At 42.2% G+C, this 19,003-nt stretch overlaps 1 protein-coding gene across 5 annotated transcripts in view; it reads right to left on the bottom strand.

The window, feature by feature from the left end:
* The window catches only part of FYN (FYN proto-oncogene, Src family tyrosine kinase), a 210,241-nt gene that overhangs the window by 163,967 nt on the left and 27,271 nt on the right, over positions 1 to 19,003 (bottom strand). For 4 of the 5 annotated variants that reach the window (XM_003898298.3, XM_009206262.4, XM_021937969.2 and 1 more), the window contains exon 2: positions 18,271 to 18,311. The exons of the other annotated variant lie outside the window; for it this stretch is intronic. The gene's annotated coding sequence lies outside the window, so the exon portion shown is untranslated. The remainder of the gene's footprint in view (positions 1 to 18,270; positions 18,312 to 19,003) is intronic. 5 annotated transcript variants of the gene reach the window in all.

Here is a 19,003-nt window from a genome sequence, read left to right as displayed (position 1 = left end):
GGCATGTGTTTTACCACAATTACAAAAACAACACATTAAACAGTCTTTGGAGTAGGACTTCTCAGAGCCTTTAAATGTTAATGTGCACAGGGAGTCCCCAAGAGGGGGATATAACAAGCAGCTCTTCCCAGCTTATCTGGCCACACAATCCATTTTCCACAGAGCATCTCCTGGGACCAATCTGCTTCAGAACACACTTTATGAAATGAGCTACTAAATGGAAAACTGTTAGAAAATATGAAATCCTATTTTTTACATTTACATAGAGGCAGGCAAGATTCCACAGCCTGAAGTCAGATTTTCAAAACAGTCTTAACTCACCATCATCCTCTCATAGAACAAGTACTACTCTCCCCGGGCCTCCGATTTCTCACCTGATGTGTGGGAAAAATACCTGCTCAGCCTATCTCACCGGTTTGTAGTAAAATCTAATTAGAAACATATGTAAAAGAACCTGAAAAGTACCAAGGGCTACTGAAAATGTACGATAATTAGTAAGTATGTACTAATGCTTACTAAGGTGCAGCAGACAAGGAAGAGAGCCAAGGTCTCTCACAGCAGGAGCTCAGATTGTTGAGCACAGAACAGACACCAATCAGCACAGAAATGAAAGAAAGGAAAAGAACCATAGACTGAGCACTTCCAGTAGAGCAAAAACAGGGAGATTGGGAGAATGGAAGTCAGAAAACAGGCTGAGAAGCTGATTTTACCGCTGTCTGACCTTAGACACGTCATTTAGCTTCCCTGACTTGTGGCTTGTTCAGCTATCGGATGATGTAGTTGGAGGAGATAATCTCAAAGGTCACTTCCAGCTCCATTAAGGCTATGAAATATTGCAATAGACATGCCACGGATACATGCATGATTCCTTCATCAGACGCTTAAGGGCCTACCCTGTGCCTGGCTTAGTGCTATGATGTGGAGAACAGATCACTGTCTCCATGACCCTTGTTGAGTAAAGCAGGAGCCACCGGCCTCCAGACCAGCTGGCCTCAGAAGATGAGGCTGCTCACATGGGGATGTCAGGGACTCATTTCCTTTGTAGTATTCTGGTCCTCCACCCCCATAATTTTTAAAAAGGTGTTTCTAAAGTATCTTTATTGAACCACTGACACAATGGAGCCAGACTGATGGTATGGAAAAGTTGCTAGGTGAACAGAAGTGCAGGCCTCCACAGAAGAAAGGCTGCCAACTCGTGGGGACCCACCTTCCTGCAGAGCCCAGTGACTTAAAACACAGAAAATGTGAGATGCCCAACGATGGCTCGTTGACAGACTAATGATCTTAGAGGGACAGAATGTCAGTAGTACAGGAAGATGGGATAAGACTGGTTTGAGACAGACATGCAAGGAACCTGGAAAAATAGTTTCTGGCAGAAATGGGAGTAGGAGAGCCAGCCCCCACAGTGAAGAAATTGGCAATTTAAAATTTGCTGTGTCCAGTGACAGAGAACCACTGAAGGTGGCCAAGGAGATGGGAGCAAGGTAAAGTGTATGCCTGCGTGTGGCAGACCACATACAAGGGAAGACTGAGTTAGAAAGTGTGGTAGCACAGTGCTGGGAGAGAGAGTCCAGCGGCAAGGTAACTGGGAGAGTTTAAAGGACAGATGTTTAAGGCTTGCACTGTGGTGGTGTGGACAAATAACAGAAGGGACAAAAGTGGTAGCTCCATTGAAAGAACACGGAATAAAAAGTTATCAATATACTAGATGCATGGAGTTAAGAAAGCATGCTTGTTCTAAGGGAGCTGTCCATAAATTCTTTGGGAGATAGGGCAGAGGGAGAAGGTTATGACAACCTTTAATATTAGTAACTGGGGAAATAAGGGGATGGGCTGGAAATCAACGGTAGTGGAAAAGGGATCTCTGTTTCTGTCACATTTAGACAGAATTGTTAAAATGAAGATATTGAGTAAAAACGTCCTATGGAGAAAAGGTATATATAAAGATGGATTTGTAGACATTGTAGACATGGGCATGGGAGAGATTAGGCAAGGGGGTGGGAAGTGCAAAACAGAAGGGGGGCTATTTGTATAATCCACATTGAGGTAAAAGATTCATATCTTTAGGTCCTTGAATAGGCACGCAGAGGTCTCAAGACTTCCTGAAATATCATTCTGTATCTGTGTGCGTATGCATGTACAGGTCTCCAGTGGGGAAGATTTCTAGCTTTCATCTGATCCTCAAAAGGCCCCCAAAGAGTGATTTCATTGGCATTAAGATCCTCAACACTTGATGGAAAGTTTCTCTCCTATCTGCTTGATAAATGTGCCATGTTAGAGCACTTTAAGAATAATGCACTACATCTGTATTCATCAACAAATTTAAGAACCAAAGATTATTACTATTCTATCACCTTGTTAAAAGTAAGGTACAAAATTTGGTATAATAATCCAAAGACTCCGACTGACATTGGCAAACATACTTAACTCAAATATTTTACATGTAAAATGTTAAAAGCATATTTTAAAACCTTGCAAGTATAGGTTCCTTGCAAAAAGTTTAATACGTATAGTATTTCTTTAGCACAAGGGTACCTGGATCTGCAATATTCACAAATCTGTAATATTCAAGGACCCTGCCAAAAATAGTTGTTGAAGCTACTTTTAATAGTCATGACCTTCCCCTCAAAAGGATGTTATCAAGTAGACTGTGCAGTAATGACTATAAATATGTGACATGCTTATGTCACTATAAATAAATGTTGCACATTCTCACAACCCATTTAATTACTGTTCACCTAAAGCTACGCAATTAACAAAACTGTCTGAATTCTGAAAATGAGGAAAGCCCTCCTGTCTCTATGAGGTAGTTTTACTATCCTAACAATAGACTTAATGAAGCCTTTTAAAAGAAGGACGATTACATTAAAATGATTGGGGCATGTAAAAAATCATTATATAGATCCTCCTGGTGTCTGATAGATTAAATGTCTCATCACACCCTGGAGAGAGGTAGGAAGAAAGAATAAACAATAATACAACTGTCTGAGTGAATATCTTATGCCTGAGATTTAATCTGGCCCCCATCTGTCACTCAGGACTATACACTACACCCAAAGTTTGAGGAAAACATGCTTGGTAAATTATCAGGAAAATTATGAAATGTCCCTAGGAGTGCTGCTTGTTGAATATCAATTGACATTATAATCCATACGTTAATGATGGTAAACAACAATTATGCAAGTTTATATAACTTTTTCCCTCAGAAAAATGATACGGGATACAAAACCAAAGTATAGTTCCTGGGGAGTTTCCTGGGACTGTTAGCATCCATTACACGCAAATGCTTCCAGGGATAGCGCCGATGGACTGGTTTGTGTTCAATTCATTCCCAGATATTTCATATTTTTCTGTTATTACTGCACACAGGATTGTTTCCTTCACTTGATTTTCCAGCTATTAGCTGGTAATATACAGAAATGCAATTGACTTGTCTATTGACCTTCAATCCTGTGACTTTATTAAATTTACTTTTTAGTACCTCCTAGTAGTTGTTTTATACATTCCTTAGGATTCCTCTACATAAACTGTCATATTGCCTATGAATAAAGACAGCTTTATTTCATCCTATCCAATCTTCACATTCCACATATGATTTGGTATACTGCTTTTTTTTTTCTATTTAACAACCTTCAACATTTGTCCAACTTATTTAGCAATTTTGATCATCATCATTTTAACTAATATGTAATACTCCATTTAATAGATGTATCACAGTTTACATAATTAAATCTCAAATGGGGGACATTGAGGTTTTTTTCCATTTTTTTTGGCCAAACACAAAATTTCCAAATTATTTCCAGAATACCATGCTGCCTTCTCAGATATGTACTGTCACCATCAAAAGTTTCAAACAGACAATACTAGTCAATATATAATAAAAAACTCTGATAGAAATATTTTGAAAATGCCACCATCACTAATCTTTCTGGCCTGGAATCAAGTAAATCTGATGAATGCTATTACTGAAGGGTGACCCAGAAATAACAAGGTAAAAAAAGCTGCACTTGTGAGACTCCAAAAGAGAACAAGTGCTTTTAATGGTTTAATGTTCTACTTTCAGTTTCATAGGAATGCTCACAAAGTAAGTTAGCCTTACTAAAATCTAGACTTGAAAGAAGGGAAATTTTTTAAAAAACAAAACAAAGCCCACCAGTTTTACATATCACAGTGGTTAGAACTTACAAATGAAGCCAATATGCTTACCGGGGACTATTCCTATTTCACAGTTAATCTGCTATTTAAAATATTATGGACCCATTTTTCTCAGGTCAAGTGAATGAGCAACCACAGGGAAGCTCTGAGTTTTCATCAAAGAAACCTACAAAGTAAAAGAGACAGCAACGTCAAATCCGGTGTAAGTTTACTGACTTTATAAGACACAAAGCATGGCTGTCAGAAAAATCACTTGTGTTTTGGGGAAAGTAATCTCCAAAATATTTGTGTGCCTCTGCATAGATATCAGTTTTAAAAGCTTTATTAGGATCCATGCCACTATCAGTTCGATGTAGGAATGGCACATTTACATGCTTGGCAGCATTTACTACTCAGAGCACTGGAGATTATTGCTGATTAGAGAAAACTGAGTGAAAAGTAGAGAAACAGGTGTTTCCATACCCGTAGATAACAAGATGGAATCTACTCCCTGATGACAATGTGACTCACGGTCCACGCAAACTAACCTTTTACCCTTTCCACAATGGCCATTTAAAATCTACACCTTTCTCTTCATTTCCCCAGTTCTAACCCTACATATTAATAAGGAGTTGCACTTCATCAGGATCTAATGACATCCTTCCTTTTCCTCTCCAATGTTTAGTTAATCCTACATTTCATTTCTTTCCTTCGTACTTCCCTTTGCCTTAAAAGTTAATGTTTCTTCGTGGGAATGTCAAGTGGTACAACCACGCTGGAAAACAATTTGCTATTATTCAGCAAAGTGGATGGTGCACACAATCTAAGACCCAGAAATTCTTCCCTTAGGCACCCATCCTAGAAAAACTGCAGCAGGATGCACATTCAAGAATGTTCATAGCAGCATTGGTTAAAATAGCAAAACTAGAAATGTCCCAATTGTCTCTGAGAGAAGAGATAAAGTGGTCTTCCACTTATACAATGAGCGGACCAGACAGCAGTGGAGATAAATAAATTTTATGTGTGATGCTTCATGCATCAATAGGAATGAATCTTAAAAATGTTGGATGAATCTTAACAAATGTTGATGGAAATAAGCAAATGGTAGAAGAAGACCATTTATATAGTCCTAAGGTAAATAAAAGTTAGCAATAAATTGTTTAGGGAAACAAACTTACAGAGAAAAGCAAGGAAATGATAAACACAAAATTTAGAATAGTGGTTCCATTGAAGGAGAAGGGTGTGGAGAGAATGAACTCACAAGGGCTTCCAAGCTGCAGGATGAGTAAGAGGGTTGTTTATTTCTCTCTCTCTCACACACAATGTAAATGTGTGAGTGGGTGTGGATGCACAAACACATATCTATTCCTTTGTATGCCTCATATTAAAAAAAATTCTCATGTTACCCTGAGCCCTGGGCCCACCTTCCTCAGTGCCTCCTCCCCAGTATTTTGACCCTCTGTAGGGCCTTGGGCGTGGACTCATCTTAGGTGGAGCACTTGCTCCTTCTGCCTCCCAGCTCCAATCAAACAGAAGACTCAACATGACAACCTTCGTTCTCTACAAGGACTCATCTGCATTTATCCGGGCTACCACTGATGGGAAGGTAAAACCCAGCAGGGATGTGCAGAAGGTGGTGCCAACCTTGCTGCAAGGGAATCTGCAAGGAGTGACCATTTCTAATCTGTCTGCCCAGAGTGCAGATGCCTTTTGCTGAGTTGTACCCAGGAGCTGCAGGTGGCAGTGCTGGCCTAGGTCTCCCACCCACAAGCCAACCCCAGGGTTGCCTCCTGTTCACAAAAGTTTATCAGTCGTATTACTGCTGCCCCAGTTACTACTGAGTGGTACCTCACTACTACTGACTTCCCCAAACCACCCCTTCTTCCTTCCTCATTCCTATAGAATAATTCCAGACCTACCCATCTCTCAGACACCCAGACTCCCAACCTTGGCATAATTCTCCACCATCCCCTATCCCCATTTTAAGAGTAAACTCAGAGTTTATTTTTCTGCTTTGCCCACAGTTAGGAGTTCCTGGTCTTGGTACTATGGCCTGAATTTAGACAAAAACAGGAATTTTTATTGGATTTATTCTATTTCAGGAATGTTTATTCTAAAAGCTTTTCTTATTTCCTATTCAAAAATTAAAATTGGTAAGTTAATTCAAAGGCAAGTGAATTGGCTGGGTGCGGTGGCTCAAGCCTGTAATCCCAGCACTTTGGGAGGCCGAGGTGGGCGGATCACGAGGTTAGGAGATCGAGATCATCCTGGCTAACACGGTGAAACCCCGTCTCTTCTAAAAAATACAAAAATCTAGCCGGGCGAGGTGGCGGGCACCTGTAGTCCGTCTCAAACAGAAAAGAAAAAAAAAAAAAAAGGCAAGTGAATTCAGCTGTTCATTTCAATTTTTCTCCCCTATTTAGTAGATTACTTGTAAAAACCTGAGAAACTGTAACTACTGTCCTAAAGATCTGAGTCTAGGTAATTTGATTTTTCTTCAGAAATGTTTCACACCATCTGCATTGTAACATGAAAACAAAATAGCAAATATCCGTTTTCACTTTAATGATCCTATTTTCATTTGCTCACTGAAGACATACTAAAGTGAAGGATTAGGAATAATGCTCAAAGTCCTAAGGAAATTGAACACTTGAACAAAGGATTCTTAGCAAAGCAATTTTACTTCTGCGCATGGGGTGCCTCCTTGGCCAGTCACCATGAGAACACACCTGAACAAGGCGGCACAAGAGCCTTTATTCCTGAAGCAAGTCCTGCCCCTGTATCCTTTCCCCATTGGCTGGGGTCAGGTTGTACAATCTAAACTAAGCCCAGTTGGCTAAACATTTGATTTTTTTTAGATAAGGTGGGCATGTAAAAGAAAGTGGAGAGGAAGGGGAAGGGGTGTCCGTAGTGAGCTAGGAAGTTAGTCCTCCTTCCAAATAAGGAAAGGAATGTGAGCTGGTACTGATAACGCCTGGTACTGTGGCATGCCTGGGCATCTAACAAAGGCAAAAAGGCAAAAAGGAGAAAAAGGAGAAAAGGCGAGGGTGGGGTACTATGAATTAAAGAATAAAAGATGGATCAGATTATTTGAAGAGAAACCTCATTACATCCCACAGGATGAATGTGAAAGACAAAAACAAGAAAAGTAAGGACAGGTTTCTGCAGGCGGTGGCATACTGTAAAGCAAAGCGGCTCCACGAGGAGCAAGACACCATGGTACAGTTACAGGGCTGGGCTGAGTGGATACCCTCAATGCAGGAGTCTGAGTTCAGCAAGAAACAGAGAAACTGAAAGACAAGTCTGAAACGCCAGGCGCGTGAAGGTGATTCCAAAATGACAGGTGACAAGAACTGGACTCAGGGACCTGGTTGTGAGGAAAGAGAAAACACGGTAGGCCTTCAGAGAAAGGCATCTGAGGTAGCTAATTCCTCCAATGTGGGTGAAGAATGCTCTCAGTGATCACAGGAGATGGCGGTACGACGGAAAATATGAAAACCTGTCATCCACTATCTTGAATCTCAGCTGAGATGCGGAGTGATACTCATGGGGTAAACATCCAGCGAATTACGGTTGCCTAAAATTTACATGCAAATCGGCCTCAGATATTCACTGATTTGGGCTTTAGCCCCCAAAAGAAAAATTTTTAAATTATATTTCCAACAACAACAAAAAAACAAATGCTAGGCTGTGTGCAGTGGTTCATGCCTGTAATCTCAGATCTTTCGAAGGCTAACGTGGGAGGATGAATTGAGCCCAGGAGTTCAAGATCAGCCTGGGCAACATAGGGAGACACTATTTCTACAAAAATAATAAAAAATATTAGCCAGGCGCTGTGACATGCACCTGTAGTCCCAGCTACTCAGGAGGCTAAGGTGGGAGGATCGCCCAGGAGGTTGAGGCTGCCGTGAGCCATGACTGTGTCACTGCACTCCAGCCTGGTTGACAAAGTGAGACTGTGTCTCAAAAAACAAACAAAGAAACAAACAAAAACAACAAATGCTTTTTTCTGAATGAACACATTTTGCTCTGTTGGTTCTGAAACAAGCCAAGAACATTATATAGTATTTGTTGTTATAAACAGTATCATCTAGAAAACATAGAAGCCTAATTATATTTTCTTCTTGGCCACTGTAAAAATGGAATACTGTAAAGACATATGACTGGCTAGTTAGCCAATATTTATTAATACCAAATATAAGAAAACAGAATAAATATTATGGTAACTGTCAAAAGTTTTTTGTCCTACCAGTTCATGGGCCATATATTTAAAAAAAACACTACTGACATTTTACCAGTGAGGCCTTCCCATACCTAACACCTCTGTGGTCACCATAACGACTTCTAAACTTCACAAGTGGGTTTTATAAGTTACTTTATTTTCAACACCTGAGGGCTGTTCAAACTTTTTCCCATTATCAAATTTACTTTATTTGCCATAAGTGGCACTTTGATGTACATCAAACTCTCTTGTAAAAGAAAAAAAAATGTTTTTTCCCTCATCTGGTAACAGTAGAATGGGGAAAGTGGCAGGTACTCCGGCTTTTTTTTTTTTTTTTAATTACATTTCCCCCACTCCTACTCTTTAGAATATTCTAAAGATGGACAAAATCCTCCCCCCACACAAAGGTTTTGTCTTCAGTTACCATAGCATTATGTATGTTGACACACAGCAACAGAAAAAATAATACGGACAGGAGCCTTCCCTCTTGCCATTCTTCTACCCTGTGTATGAATCCACTCTACATCAAAGTTGGGAATTAGTCCATCCTTGGCCAGTACTGACCAAAGAAAGGGGGCACAACAAGTATAAGTTGGTAAATGATGATGATTTTCTCCCCTCACTGGCATCTCTTCATCTAACTCCTGTTGGGGATTTCACGGCACTTTGTGCCTCCACTTCAGACACTCTTCGCAGTTGCACCTTACTCTTGATGACTGTCAGCTTCTCCTGTGGCCTAGCTCTTTGGTGAGATGGTCAGGACTTCCTCAAGCCCCTGAGGTCCTCATACTCTTCACCACATGATGCTGCCTCATGTTCCACCCTGAAACCATCTCACTTTCTCATGGCAGCCTTATTTGGAGGGACTATGCAAATGCATAAATTGTTTTATCCCTTCTGTTATCACTGATCCACCCAGCATCTCACTTTCTTTCACTTTACACTCTGACTATATTCAGTAGTGACACATTTCACAACTTAATGAACACCCCTAGATCTTCCGAGAAGACACGATGTTCACCCAACAGTGGGAGCTGCTCTCTACATACCCACAAAGGAGGATCAGTCTTCAGTAGAGGTGAACCCTTAACCCTCATAACCCTAGTAAGATTAGTACTCCTCACCTGAATGCAACATTCCAGTCCCTCCTTTAAAAAAAATCACCCATGGGCTATCATTTGGGTATGTTACAGGAAGTGGAACTCAAGATTTAAAGCTACTGACATCAATGAGGACATCCAGGCACCTCTCCACTCAAAGCAGTGACTAAGCACCCTACCAACTTTCCCTTCCCATGGTACTGCTCCATCTCAGGGCATTTTCACAAGACTATTAGAGTGATAGATCACAAATGCAGAACACCTTGATGTCAGCAAAGCACCTGATAGTCACTCAAAAACATATCTAAGCAAGATAGGAAACCCTGGGTCAAGTGATAATTCACTTTAGTGGCCTCAGTGACTGAATGACCATATCCAAAGGCACTAACATCATGGAAGAACAACACTGACCTGGAGAGAGGTCCTTGGAACAGGGCTTTGCACATTTGTCTCTGGTCAATGTTTTCATCAAGATGTGCTTATAGCAGTCACAAATAATTCACAACTGAAAGGAGATAGTTAATTGGAAGACAGAATAGAGATTTAAAAAGACTTAAATAGGCTAGAATGACAGCCACAACTGACCAAAAGAACACCATCTTCCTTTCCAAATTAACAGATAAAATCTTGCTTTCAATTGTAAATAATCTATTGTATGTGTGGATAGGATGGAGTTATCACTTGCCTCACGTTCAGTTGTTTACTCAACGGAAACAACTCATCCTGTTTACAAGTTCTGCCAGTGATCCTGTTCCCAGACTCTGGATGGGTAAGGCTTTCAGCCACAGACATTCAGAATCATATCAATTTTACAATTCTGACTTCAGACCAGGGCTTCCTTTTACTCTTGGCTCAAGCGTCTGTCTTGGGGCCTACCCCATTTCAGTAGTTGACTGTACAACTCATTCTTTTGGACTCAGCTCTTTGCATTAGCTTCTGAACTGAAGTCCCTGCACATCTGCATGCCTCTCACCTGGCTCCCTGACATGCCCGGCCACACATTTCTGCTGCCAAACATCTGTCCATCTGGACAGCCACCTATAGAAGAGTTTCCTCTGTACTATGTCTCACCAGATTATCCAAACTGCCTTCTGTTTACTCTGCTGCTGGTACCATTTCCATGAGCATGCCCCAGCTCATAGATCTGTTTGTTCTCTGGATCCCTATCTGGTCTATATTCTGGATCCCAAGCTATCCCATCCAGCTACTGACAGAAATCCAGATCTTCTGTGTACCATGGGGAACAGAGATGAGTTTAAAGCAATTCATACTTAAGAAGTCCTAAGGATTTTTATCACACATATGCTCAATGCAAGCTGAAGATATGATAAAGTGACTCGATGAGAGATGTAATATTGGTCTGCATCAGTATAGCCTGTACTGATGCAGAAAATGTGCATCTAAGGAGACCTGATAGTAACCCCTTACTCTACACTGGTCAAACCATCTTGTAAGTACTGTGTTCATGTACAAGTGCCATGTTTTCAAAAAGATGGTGATATAAAGGGAATATATCCAGGAGGAAGTGACCAGAATGATGGAATTCCTGACACTAGCTAATGCAAGAAAGTTACATGAACTAGGGCTCTTGGCCTAGGAAAAAATGATTTTTCAGGGATTGGGTTTTCAGGTACTGAAGGGCTCTCAAATGAAAGATGACCTAGAGGCTTGTATCACAAGAGACAGCTTGGGGGTCTGCAGGAATAAAGCGGAAGAGGTGGGCTAGTGTAATAAGTGCTTGTCCCATCTCTGCTCCAGTCTTGGGTGACCCTCCATCTGTAGCCCCAGTTTCCCCCAAAGACTGAGAGGGTATGATTTCCAAGGCCTACTTCCAGCTTTCAGAGCCCATAATTCCTCTTCTTTACATAAACCTCAATCTGAGAAAGAAGACAGGCATGGCCTTGCCCGATCTGGGGACTGGGAGAAGAGACTAGTTCTTAGATCTTCCAAGTGACTCCTTCCAAGAAAATTAAACTGACTGACGTAATGAGTGAAACAAGGGGTTGCAAGGTTTATGTTTTGATAAATGAAAACTACAGAAATTCCCAAATTGAGGTATGTTAGGCGGAAAATGTCCCCCCAAAGGTATTTACTTCCTCATCCCTGTAACCTGCAAATATTACCTTATATGGCAAAGATGTGATAAAGTTAAGGATTTGAGAGGAAGAGCTTATTCTGGATTATGCAGCAGGCTCTAAAAGCCATCCCAGGTATCCTTACAAGAAGGCTGCAGAGGGAGACACACAGAGGAGAAGGCAATGTGAGGGCAGAGGCAAAGACTGGAGTGACGTAGCCACAAGTCAACGAACACCTGCAGCCACTAGAAGCTGGGAAGACAGGAAGCAGATTCTCTCCATCTCTGAAGGTATCATGGCCCTGCTGATACCTTGCTCTTGGAATTCCGGCCTCTTAAATTGTGGGGAATAAATCTCTGTTGTTTTTAGCCATCAAGTTTGTGGTAATTTGTGACAGCAGGCACAGCAAGCTAATAAAGAAGGTTTTCTGCTTAAATTAAATTTTGTTGTGGGCTAAAAGTGGGCAGTAATAACCTTTAAAGGAAAAGCTTAAATTTTTATGTATTTTTACGGCCTGTACAACACCAGTCTTAGAAAACTGCAGCTCTGCTCTTAAAAATATTTAGGGGCACTGACAAAAGCATCTTTTCAGCCATTCTTCACACATATTTTATTAATAATCTTTCCTTCACACGCAATTTCAGCAGATAATAAGTCTATGCAAGGCAGACAACCAAATGATTCCAACTTCTACACAGCAGGCCTGGCTGCAGTGAAACAAATTATGCAGTATCTCATGGCTACAGGAGAAAACCTCCGTGTAAAAACAAATGGTACAAAGTATGTAGGTGAGAGCTTGTCTTGTCTCTCCATTGTAACGTGGGCAGCATTTCTCCCCACTCTCTCCTGGCAACATCCAGCCTTTGTCACAGGGAATGATGAATGCTACTCAGATGAAGAATATAAGAAAATGATCCCCAAGTCTGGGAACCAGCAGTGGAAAGAAAATGAGTGTCTCATGGGCTTCCCCGGCTCCCACTGCCTGCAGAATGCCACCCCTGGAAGTCAGTTTCACGTTTTCACAGGGCGACTATCTTGCAGGGCCAGGTCAGGTTAAAGAGGTAATTCTCTTTTCAAGGTTTCCAATTGTTCCTTGATAAAAACACCACTACTACTTTTAAAACCACAAATAAGGGAGAAAGACCTTTTAAATTCAGTGAAGAGAAAATGAAAGATGGCTATAAAATTACCATTTAAATTACATGAGGCTGATAATGATGGCTTCAGGACAAGAGAGCATCCACACTGGAGGAGAAAGAGAAGGGGGCTTCAAGTCTGAGACATACTTTTGGATCTTGCTGCTTCCTAGATGTTAGTCCTTGGGCAATTCAGTCCCGTTCTGTTGAGCTTTATTTTCCTTACATACAACATGCGGCAACTGAATAAGATAACATGTGGCCTTAAACAGTGGTTGGCCTACCAGTGTTCATTAATGTGTAAAGAATGAACGAACTGTTCTATATCCAGGACTAAACAAGAAACCCTCAATTTTTCAACTCTTTCCTTGAATCACAATGAAAATACTGTTATCTGCAGTTGCTCTAGATCAGTTATCAATATCCTCCTAAATTCAGAATGTCTAGGAAGAGGGATTTTTTTTTTTTTTTTTGAAATTCCAATTGGCAAAGGGCATATTTTTTCTTCTTCGATAGCACCACTTAGTTTTACAATCCAGGGATTTACGTAAAAGAAAGCTGGTCAATTATTACGGACAATACATAACAACTATTTTTGGGCCAAGACTAACAATGATTGCCTTTGAGTCTAAAACAGAATTCTAAGCATGTCCCTTCCTCCTAAACACACACACACACACACACACACACACCATGCATGCATTCCTGCTCTTTCTCTCCCTGCCCCCAAGTCAAAGCCATTTCCTTTTCCTGGTCCCCAGTCACCAGGAAAGTGGGTTGTGTCAAACATGACTCTTACTCAATTATACACTGAGACTGGGTCATTCCACTGCCCGATCACCAGCAGAATGGGTCAATCTGTGTGTGAGGCTGAGAAAGGTAAATGAAGAATGTAAGCCGCTTTGGCCTCCTATAGTTTCTGAGGCTGGCAGCCTGCAGCGCATGTATCAGGGAGGGCCTGAGGAACAATTCCCGTCTGCACATGGGAGCTGCCCTGTCCAGTGTCCATGGGTTCAGAGGCACCAGACGCACCTGAGTCCTGCCCCTGCAACTCCCCCATGCCCACTCAGGAAGCAATGACTCCCACAGATAGCAGGGAGTTGTAGCTTATGCTGTTCTTCCCTTCCTCTTCTTCACTCTCTCCCTCACCTCCCTAAAGCAACCAGCACACGCATCAGGGCGGTACACCCCAAAGCCAATGTCCCCCTATTCACACTGGAGACACATCCTCATGTCACCCCAGCAACTAGCATTGCGAAGCCTTTGGATACCCCACATAAACACTGCTGGCCTCTGACCTCAGAAATCTTATTCTTCCCACAAAAGAAAAAACTTGTATGAATTAATTTTCCCACCTCTTTTTTTTTTTTTTTTTTTGAGACGGAGTCTCGCTCTGTCACCCAGGCTGGAGTGCAGTGGCCGGATCTCAGCTCACTGCAAGCTCCGCCTCCTGGGTTCACGCCATTCTCCTGCCTCAGCCTCCCGAGTAGCTGGGACTACAGGCGCCTGCCACCTCGCCCGGCTAAGTTTTTGTATTTTTAGTAGAGACGGGGTTTCACCGTGTTAGCCAGGATGGTCTCGATCTCCTGACCTCGTGATCCGCCCGTCTCGGCCTCCCAAAGTGCTGGGATTACAGGCTTGAGCCACCGCGCCCGGCCAATTTTCCCACCTCTTAACCAGCTGCACAGAAATCATGTGGACGTGGCTTTAAAGCTGGATTCCTGATGCGGCCTCAGATTTCTAACTCTCGATCACTTAGAACTAGATTTTCCCCCTACAAGACAATTATCCCCACACCAAGAATCTAGGATTTTTTTTTATCATTTCTCTTGGGACTTATTAAAACCAAAGAAACACTGAAAAATGGAGCAACTTCCATGTACATTCTACATTAACAGACCAACACATTTCAAAGAATTCACTCACTCAGAGGAAAAAGAAAACAATTCTAAGGCAGGAGGTAATTTTTCTTTTTATTTTTCTTTTTGAATGACAATTTTTGTTTTGGAAGGCCTCTGTGTCTGTCAGATAGGCAGTAGTGTTTGCGGCCGTATCTGTGGCCTGAACGCAGCTGTCTAAACCCTGCAAACAGTTGGAATGACAGTATAGGAATTCTTGGTCTCACTGAAACTGCAGCAATGGCAGGGGCCTCTCTCATGGCAGGCACTGAAAACCCTTTAATCACACCAGACAAAGGCCATCCAGGATGCATGGAAACCAAACCTCTCTCCTCAGCCCTTTGAGAGTAGTTAAAGTAGGTATTATTTTAATCAAATCCTTTTAAATCACTAAATAGGATGATTCCATTTAATCAGCTTTTTACACAAAAAGCACGTTTTTGTTCTGATACAACTTGATTACATATTTTTCAATTTCTAAATGAGTATGGGTTTCACTTTTAAAAAATACACTTTATACATTTAAAGCAATGATATCTGGAAACCAAGCTCAGAACTGTAACCCTCAAGAATTCTAAAAGATTCTGTGGAAAAAATATATATATATTTGCTTTAATGTTTCCCTTGTGCACTACTGCTGCTCCCTCTTCTATCTTTAAACTCTCTTTGCTTGCCCAGATTAGTTCGATTTTAAGAATTATCTGTTCATTTGTCTGCTTGAAACTTTATACTTTTGGGGAGAAAGTCAAGGAATGATGGTCTTATCGCCACATAATGCTATTAACAAGCATGGTTTCCACTCATTCATGCCTGCTCAACTTTTTTAAGAGGGCCTACTATGGGTCAGGCACTAGGCTTGGCACAGATAAGGATTCTGAGCTGACAAAGCCTGCAGTTCCACAGTGAACACGGCTGTTAGACAGTCACTGCACAGATAACTACGCAACCACAATGACAGCTTTGAAGTGGCCATGGCGATAGAGGAACCCCATCCAGCCTGGGCCTTTAGGGGAGTGTCAAGGAAGAGCTCTCTAAAAAGCAACAAACACCGCTTTCTTAGAACTTACAAAACTTTTAAAAAAATAAGGCACACAAACATATTGTCTCAAATGTTATATAAACTCCAAAGTACGGTGGGGTATGGGAAGGGGAAAGCTCTGGGCCCAGACAGACCTGAGTAGAATCCTTACTATAACTACTGCACCTTGAGTCACTCATGGCTCCGTCACAGGACTGCTGTCACGGAAAAATGTAACACAGATGATATAAAGCACCCTGCAGAGCAGAAGTTCAATAAACCATAGATATTAATTAATACAGAATTTATGTTAACTTGTCTTTGAGCTTTAACATGTCAAAATAAAGCTATTTTTCCACTTCTGTCTTTATAAAAACGTTCAACTAAAAGAGGAAACTTAAAAATCCATGTGAAGAACAAACACTGTAACTTCGGCAATTTTTCTCCACTGGGGTTGGTCAACAGTTGTCATTTCCGTATACAATAGACGCAAATCCTATATTAGATTCTTCTGGATAGGTAAACACAGACAAAAAGAAAAGGTGATAGATCTGTGTTCAACAGTGTTCTACCAGCAACAGAAAAAGGTTCTGAAAGTGGAACTTCTGGAATAGAGCTTTTAAAACAGAAAATTCCCCTAAGGCAATGATTGTTTTTCAGGTCATTAACTACTGAGGAGAGGGTGCAGGCAGAGCCCTTCAGAGGTACCTCAGGCTCACTCCGTTAGAGCAGCATTTCTACCCATTTAGCTTCTCTTACTCTGGGTTCCCTGTGCACTTACAGACACCCACACCACGGGATCAGTCACCCGTGTTCACTCTTTTGTTAGACACTCATTGCTCCTTCAGTCCCAGTCCATAACTGACCTTATCTGGCATTCTTTAGACTGGTGGCCAACAGCCCTTTTTCCATTTTAATTCAAGATCCAAGTCAGAAAACAAAAAAAAAATGTATTTAGTTTGTGTTTTTCAATTTAAAAGCGAGTAATTTTACTTGGTCCTGGGAAAGGGACCGCTTTACTGACAAGATAAATGAGACTTGGGGAGGAGAAATGATTTGCCTAAGGTCTAACAGCAAGTTAACAGCAGAAGTGAAGCAAAACTGAACACATTCCGTTCAGCGCCCCCACACCCCCACTAACTGAGCCCTGCTGTTCGCCCGGCATGGGGCCAGGACTGGGAACCCAGATGAATGGACTTCCCCCTCCTGTGGCTGCAGGATTCACTGCCTGAGTTGGACAAGGCAGGGCAAGTCCTGCAGTCTGGGGCAAACGCCAGGTATTTCTTTGGGCTCCCCGGCACAATACTGCCCAGAGGGGGCTCCTGGCACCCATAGGCTCTTGTGACCTGGCCTAGTCCAGAAGGGTCACAGTATACCGGCCTCCCTATGTAATACAATACATAGGGGACAGCCTTTGCCAATTCCTGGCTTCCATAGTCAAAACCTGAGTGCATGCGGATTCTAAAAAGGCTCCTTCTGCCTTGTCCTAACTAGAGCTGTGTTATTTCCCCAAGTTCCCCTGGTTTGTAAGAGCTGAAAAGCCCATGGCTAGCAGTAGATCACAGGCCATCCTGCAGAAGCTAGGTGCCTGCGTGGGGTCAAAGGTCAGGAGTTACTCACAATTGTTCTGGAACAATGTTTCAGATAGTATACTTCCCTAACTTAGAGACAAACGCCCTGCATTCAGAATGGCTCATAGTTCAAGAAGAAAAGCCTCTCTTGCACTCAAATCAAGATGAGAGATAACCCCAAGTCATTCTCAGATGATGAAGGGGCGGCCCCCAAGCGGCCAGGGAATTGAAGAACATTAACCCAGAACAGCTGAAAAGTTATACCCAAGGCAATGTGGCTGGGCAGAGTAGTGGGGGCCGAAAAGGACACCTGGGAGGCTAGCAAGAACTGCGACGTCCAGCCTTTCAGTGGGGGAACTCAAGGCGCCTGGAGACAGACAGAAGTACAAACAGAGAAGGCTCAGCAAACGTTCAGAGAAATAATGCATTCACAGCTCCTTCTCACACCCCCTCCATCATGGAGTTTTTCTGGATAGCTCAGCCCTCAGTCAGAGATTCCAAGCCCCTTCTGCACAGCTCTCAGACTGTACCATAATTGCCTGAGTACTTGTCAGTCACATTCACTTTTGTCTAAACAGAGTCCAGCATGATGTCTAACACCCAGTAGGAACCAAAAAAATGTTACATTAATGAAAGAATGACCTGCTACACAATGGCTGCAATTCAAAGATAAGGCTCAGGCAGAGGTGAGCAGCAGCCATCTGAGAGAGGAGGAAAAACAACAATGAATGGACTGAAGACGACCTTCTTGACCAGCCTGAGCATAGGCGCTCCCCATTCCTCCCCAGCCCGAAGGCTCCTCAGCCATGGGACAGCTGTTCCATTCTATTTCTGGGGTGGGAGCCATAACTTATAGTCAAAACATATGTTCCCATAAATTACCAGAATTGAGTGTTACAACTAAGAGAAGGGAGAAAATAGTGGGTCCACTAAGGGAGGTAAGATTTTCTTTCTATTTCACATACCAGTTCCATCTCCAACTCGACCTCTCTCTTAGAAACCTATGGACTCAGAATTACAATCCCAAATTAAAAGTGGACTTCATCCTGGGTTCCAACAGGAAGCCCTTTATAATTCACAAGGCACATGCTCTCAGTGCAAAACTTGCCAACTTACTTTTTCCACGTCTAGATCAGCATTCTGCTTCTTCAAAAAAACTGCAGAAGAAGAAAAAAAATAGTGAGACATCAAAAGAGAACCAAGTACTCTCTGCCTCCAAACCACCCACAAAGCACCACCATAGAATTTCCATTTGTTGCAGACAATCAATTTGCCCACAAATTTTTTAATCATTCACACAATTGTTGCTAAGTCACAGTTGCCACAAACACCTGTCTGAAACTGCAAAGACCTGGCCTTGTACCACCAAACGAAGCCAGCATGAGATTTTAACTTTCTAGAACTAGGAAAGATAAGGATGGAGGACTTGTGTCTACACACACACACACACACACACACACACACACAAACACACTTCACTTTTTCAGAGTCTCTACAAGTCGTCAATGGTTGGGGCACAATTAAAACTGAGTCTTCCAAGGTCTTACTCAATTTACCTCTTGGATTAAAACACCCCCGGCACCCAGCCCATACCTTCCCCCTTCCTACCTGACTGTGGGTGGGCCCCACTGTCAAAAAAGCCTTTTGGAGATGGCCCCTGGTTCCCAGCAGCTGGGGTTCCCCTCTGCAGGAGGTGTGCCCACCCAGCAGCCTGCATCAACCTGTCCATGGAACTCCAGCCCCAGGACTACCTTAGAACCTTGTGCCAAGCCCCTGGCAAGACTGAGTGCTGGTTCTGATGACACCCATGCACGCTTCACATTAATCTTTAAAGTGCCAGGAGCAGGAC

The sequence above is a fragment of the Papio anubis genome, chromosome 6 (assembly GCF_008728515.1).
Source record: "Papio anubis isolate 15944 chromosome 6, Panubis1.0, whole genome shotgun sequence".
In the NCBI taxonomy this organism is placed as follows: domain Eukaryota; kingdom Metazoa; phylum Chordata; class Mammalia; order Primates; family Cercopithecidae; genus Papio; species Papio anubis.
This window is presented reverse-complemented; position numbering and strand designations above follow the sequence as displayed.